Source organism: Vicugna pacos, chromosome 26 (genome assembly GCF_048564905.1).
Source record: "Vicugna pacos chromosome 26, VicPac4, whole genome shotgun sequence".
Lineage (NCBI taxonomy): Eukaryota > Metazoa > Chordata > Mammalia > Artiodactyla > Camelidae > Vicugna > Vicugna pacos.
The window spans coordinates 6,945,532-6,951,498 of record NC_133012.1 but is presented as its reverse complement, the minus strand read 5'-3'; the positions used below and the strand labels follow the sequence as shown (position 1 = coordinate 6,951,498).

The 5,967-nt window shown below is 43.4% G+C and overlaps 1 long non-coding RNA gene across 2 annotated transcripts; it reads right to left on the bottom strand.

Annotated features, from left to right (window-relative positions):
- Nucleotides 1-762: 762 nt before the first annotated feature.
- LOC140689587 (uncharacterized) lies at nucleotides 763-3,071 on the bottom strand. 2 transcript variants are annotated; one of them, XR_012064624.1, is made up of 3 exons: nucleotides 2,773-3,071; nucleotides 2,378-2,421; nucleotides 763-1,192 (listed from the first exon to the last, which is right to left on the bottom strand). It is a non-coding gene; the product is annotated as an uncharacterized lncRNA (long non-coding RNA). The 2 variants fall into 2 exon arrangements; XR_012064625.1 differs by having other exon boundaries at nucleotides 2,974-3,071.
- Nucleotides 3,072-5,967: the final 2,896 nt, after the last annotated feature.

The following is a 5,967-nucleotide window of genomic DNA, read 5'->3' as shown; positions in this document are numbered from 1 at the left end:
GTCTGACACCACTCTTCCACATTAGACACAAAACCCTCTTTATGCCCACCGCCAAGCCCCGTGACGTTTGGACTTTGCATGTGATGAGAGTCTGAATTGGGCTTACCCATCCTGGGACACAACTCAGCCTCCTTCACACAACTGAGTCTCCAAATCAGGACCAGCACACTCTGCAAAGAGATTAAACACACACACATGCACACCCACAGCTCCTGGAAGGTGACCCCGTGCTTCCGTGCTCTTGTTCTTTAACCGGCCAAGGATGTTTATTACTTTTCCTCTCAGGGGAAGCGTCTTGTCTCCCATCAATGACCACAGCCTCCTCCAGCCACAGTGAAGTTGCAGTTACATGTCCCCATCACCAGGTAATTATTTCTTCCAAAAATAGTATAATCATTAACATCTTCCCATCCTAATTACAGTTCAATTCCTAGGTAATCTATTACATTGGACATATACTCAAATTCATAGTGATTTCTGAGGTAGATTTAGGTCACGGTTCCCATCTCAGCATCCTTTTCATTTTTTTTTTTAATTGAGGTATAGTCGGTTTACAATGTTGTGTTAATTTCTGGTGTACAGCATAGTGATTCAGTTATACGTGTGTGTATATATATATATATTTCTTTTCGTAATCTTTTTCATTACAGGCTATGACAAGGTATTGAATATAGTTCCCTGTGCTGTACAGTAGGACCTGGTTGTTTAGCTATTTTATACATAGTAGTTAATATCACAGTAATTGTTTAACATGACAAGTGACATTTTTCATTCACATTTATTTCAAATATGTTTGGCATTCCCTGGAGACAGGTAGACAGGTAGGTAAAGGGAAAATCCAAGCATCCTTCCCTGCTGAACCACAACCCTCAGGACATTCCTAATCTTATATCTTGGTCACTAACTTCTCTGCTTCCTTGGACAGTTAAGGACAGAGGACGGTAGGCAAGGAGCTGCTAATAAGTCAAGAATGGGTTTTATTTAAAACTCCAATGCATGCCTTTGCATTTTGGGGTCTTTTGAATAGGTAGGCCAACTTGCAAATTCTTTCCAAGCTTCCTCGGTGTGTCTCTGCTCTTCCTTGGCATTCTGCTGAGGGTGCAGCTCAGGAAGAATTCAAGGCTTCCTTGGCATGATTTTGATGAATAGGAACCTATGAGGCTTAATAAGAGGCACCAAAATGGACAGGAACCTAAGGGGAAAAACAGGTCTGCGTTGATGGATGTCTTTCCCAGGGGAGTTGGGGCACTGCTGAGATGCCGTTTTTTTTCCAGCAAGTGGTAAAACGGAAAGATAATTCAAGGCAGCACATGCAAAACAGGATAGGCAATGTATTTTCTCGGCAGCAGGAGGAATCAGATAAGCAGCTGCTTCACAGGGCGCCACAGGGACATCCAGCAGAGAATGTCCTGTGTGCACCAGCCCAGAAAAGGCTGCGTGCAGTGGAAACACGAAAATCCCCCTCATTGAGTCAATTGATGGTTCAAGGTGCCCTTTATCTGCTAAGTTTTGGTGTTTCCGCTTATTTAAAAAAAAAAAAACTAATTCAGGGCTTTCCTAATCTTCATGATCAGAGAAAACAAAAGCTGTAAGGTATTGTAGCAACTTCTTTTTTTTTTTTTAAACAAAATAAAAGGAGATGACTCATGGCAGATGATGCTTTAGCTGACAGCCGTCGGTCAGTTAATGCATGAGGCACTGTTGCTAATATCCACTGAGGTGTTCCCCCACCTGGCCGTGTTCTACTGCCCCTTTTTTGAAGATCCACAACTTTTTTCGGAGGGATTTTTCATTTATTGTCTACCCGACTTTACCTCGTTTGCTGATTTCCTTACTCTTTCATCTGCTTGCTGACAAAGATTGAAAACTTCCCAAGTGAATGTGTGTTTGAATTTCATGGGTTGTGTATGAAGCACGTCTTTTCATTCTGATGCTGTGACATCCGGGGCCTCGCTGACCCTGGAGGGACTGTGCCTTCCACGGCTAGGCTAGCCAGTTTCTAGACAAAGTAAATGACTTGCCTGTGAGCCTAGCTTTCATATGCAAACCAACTGAGCCAGAGTCCACAGCCCTCACAATCTGCTCTGTCAGGCTCTCACACTCAGGGCCACCGTCCACCTGCTTTCATCACCCAAGGGCCAGGTACCAGACGCCCCGGGATGGCCCCTATGTCCCAGAGCCTGCCAGAATTACTCAAACCAGCCAGACCTAAGTCTGCATACCCCACCACACCTATTTCTTCCCACAGAAATGCTGATAAAGGCTCTTGGCCATGGTTTCCCCACTCCCTCTACCTCCTGAAGGAACCTGCTTCTTCCCTGCGTGGCCCCCTATGTCCCATGTCCCCTCCTCTTGGGAACTCTGAATAAGAACTTACCTTTACAGTGGCAATCATCAGCTGGTCAGTTGGCCTCACCATACCTGAATAATAATAATAATAATAATAATAATAATAATAATAATAGTAATAAAACTTTATATTTTAAAACAGGTGATTGGGGGTGGGAATAGCTCAGTGATAAAGCACATGCTTAGCATCATGAGGTCCTGGGTTCAATCCTCAGTACCTCCATTAAAATAAATGAATAAAATCTAATTACCTCTCTCCAAAACAGATTTAAAAAAAATAAAATTAAAAAATAAAACAGGCAATTATAGACTTCCTTTGATTTTGTATTTGTCTTAAGTGAATAGTGAGGAGGGTCTTCGTTAGTTACAGGTAGCCTCCCCCACTTCACTCCACATAAAAGCATCTCTTCTAAAGGAACTCACTTCCCCAAACGCTGACACTTCAAGAGCTAAATTGCATCTTCACAGAGTCTCTTGAAGAAATAAACAGCTAGTGACTCTCAAATTTCCTTCATCTTGATCTGCAGTCCTACCAACACAGCATGGAGGAAGGACGTACGCGAGAAGAAGGGCTACTTTGGAAGGCTACAAATACATCCTAAAGGACAACCATTGTAAGTGCACCTGTAGTTCCCTCATCCTGAGGGGGTAGTCCTTCAGAATCTCCATGCATTATGCATGAGGATCACAGGACTGACTTCTGCTCCCGCCACCACCCACTTTAGAACAGTGTGTACAGACCGAATGTGAAGGTTGTCCAGTTACCATGGGAACCAGAGATCTGGTAGGTGCGCATACATGGAGAGTAAATTCTATTCACTTTCACAGAAGGTAGCGTATGTTGATGGTGTGGATTTGCCTTAAGGTGAATGCTACTTTAAACCGTAAACAACCCCACAGTAAATCAAATGAATACTCTAGGATCTTGAATGCATTTTTTTAAATCTATTACTTTCACTTTTATTGAGTAGTTTTCTAAGACCGGCATTCTAGACTCTGTGGCTTCAAATTGGAAGGAAATATGGTTCCTGTCCCCAAAGGGCTCACAGCTCCTGAGGTCCAGGCAGGTCCACTGCCCCTTGCTGTTGTAGGTATACTGTTCTTCCTGTTTTGGAAAATGTTCTGTGAGCCTATGAGGCAGGTTAGAACTGTGCTAAGAGGCTTCAGGAAAAGATTCAGAGAATAGTTCAAAAAATTAGACCCTGAATGATAAGGGGAGGCTGCCGTGGACTGAATTGTCTTCCTCCATGCAGCTCTCCAGAGGGCGTGAGAGTGGGACCAATAGGACTGGTGTCCTTATAAGAAGAGGAAGAGACACCATGAGTGCACATGCGCAGAGGAAAAGAAACAAAGACAGAAGGAAGGCAGCCATCTGCAAATCAAGGAAAGACACCTTAGAAAGCAGTGCTTCTGGGACTCTGATCTTGGGCTTCCAGCCTCCAGAACTGTAGGAAACTACATCTCTGTTGTTTATTTAAGCCTCATCTGTAGTGTTTTTCTCCCCTTTTCTTTCTTTTTTAAAAATGGAAGCCCTAGCAAACTAATACAGATGCTATTAGGCAAAGAAAGAGCAGCTGAGAAGGATGTGGAAGGAGTGACTTTATAGAAAGTGCAGCCTTTTCAAGGGCATGAAAGAACCTGTAAATTCAGGGTCTCGCAAGAAGTTCAGCAAGACTCCTGGGATCCCTGGGCAAGTGGAGGAAACTGTCAAAGGAGAAAAGGATGCTGAGCGAGTTTGGAAAAACCCTTGAATTCTAAAGTAAACGATTTGCACCTAATCCTGTCGGTGATAGGGAACTAACAGAAATGTTAAGGAGAAGAGTTTGCATGATTATATTTTAATTAAGGTTCTTTTGGAGGGTGTGAGAATGATTTAATGAGCAGCAAGGGAAAACTTGATGGAGAGAGGGGAGAATACAGACAGCAAATTCGGTGAGAAGTGATGACGAGATCAATGAAGCTAGAGGAGTAGGGGAGAGAGGCTCTGAATCTCCAGACCCCTGAACTGTAAGCTCCTGCCATATCTTCCCCGACTCCCCGCAACATGAAGCACAGTGCCTGGATGAGAGAGTTGCCCAGTATCATTCCTGGGACTGAATAATAGGCTCGCTCCCTAAATAGACTGCTTAAGAGACTTTGAAATACCCAGCAGAATGGGCGGGGGAACATGAAACCAGGGAACATCAGAACAAACTTTTGCCTTCAATGATTTGCCTTTTCCCCCCTTGACAGCAGCTCTTATTAAAATAACATTAGCTAAAAATATTTCTCTGCCAAAAGTAATTATGATAATGGTTCTCTGCATTGATATCGTGCATTTTATTCTAAAAATTCATAGGACACAAGCCTCAGCTTAGGAGGAAAGGAAAGCACTGAACTGGGCTTGGGTTGCTCATTCCATCCCTGGGCAGCCTCTTCGTCTCCCGCCTTACCCCTAAGTCCATTGGCACCATGGTTGTAAGAACTCTTGAGTTTGTATCCAATTGGTCAGAAGTGTGAGTGGCCGCAGAACAGGGAACAGTGATGCAGTGAGATCTGCCCAACTTCCTCCTCAAGCTCCCTCTCATCTCTGCAGCCAAGGACAGAGCTGTTGCCATGGCGTTTTTAGGGGAACGATGCCCAGGGGGCCATGTCCACTCTTTCTGTTGCTACACAGCCCAGAACAGCTAGAAGCTGAATGAAATCAGGATGAAGTCCTGCTTGCTATAAATCACACTGCCCATAAATCATCAGACAATTCTCGGAGAGCCTCTCTCCTGCTCCTTTTTTTTTCTCTCCAACAAGCCAGGATTTCTCCAAGCCTGGTGGGCGATCCTCCTGCATCACAATCACCCAGGGGACCCTTGTTGAAACACAGATTCCGGACAGCCAACCATGAATTGCTGAATATTAATGGGGGAACAGAAAAATGAGCAGAAATTATCATTTTAAACAAGCTCTTGAGTTGATTCTTATGTACACTAAGTTTTGAGAAACTTTTCTATGTAGCTGAGAGTCTTAACAAGGCTGCTGGGGGAAAATAGTCCCCTTGATTCTATGAGTTCCTGAGCCCTTGGACCACGTGATACATCTTTTTCCCTCTTTGGTTTGGATCTTGGTTTTTAAGTTAGAAATCTCATCAAAGGAACTTTGCTTTCAATTGCCCAAAATACAAAACATTTGTCTGATAACAGGGATGTTTCTCCATTGAACTGCAAACTATGTTTGGTAAAGTGTTGGGTTCTGGATCGAGTCTGTCACTGGTGTTTCAGGTTGTAAGGATCTCTGCACAAACAGGCTTGGGCTGAGAAGCCAAACAGGTAGCAAGTTAAGCTGCATCCTCAAAGGACCATAAGATATACACTTCAGAGAACCTTAATTCACAAGATAGAATACATGCATGCCTGCATAACTTCTGTTTAAAGCTTTGATTTTTCTGAAATTTCAAATGCAGGAAAAGAGTGGTGTGGGAATGAAGCAGCTAATCATTTATGAAAAATATGTTAAGACTCAACGTTAGATGTTGAGTGGGGGGAGTAGGTGTCTCAATCTGAAGGCTCTACAAGGGGATATCAGGAAAGGGAAGAGATAAGAACTAAGAGGCTGGAGAAACAGAACAGATAAAAGGGAGAGTAAATT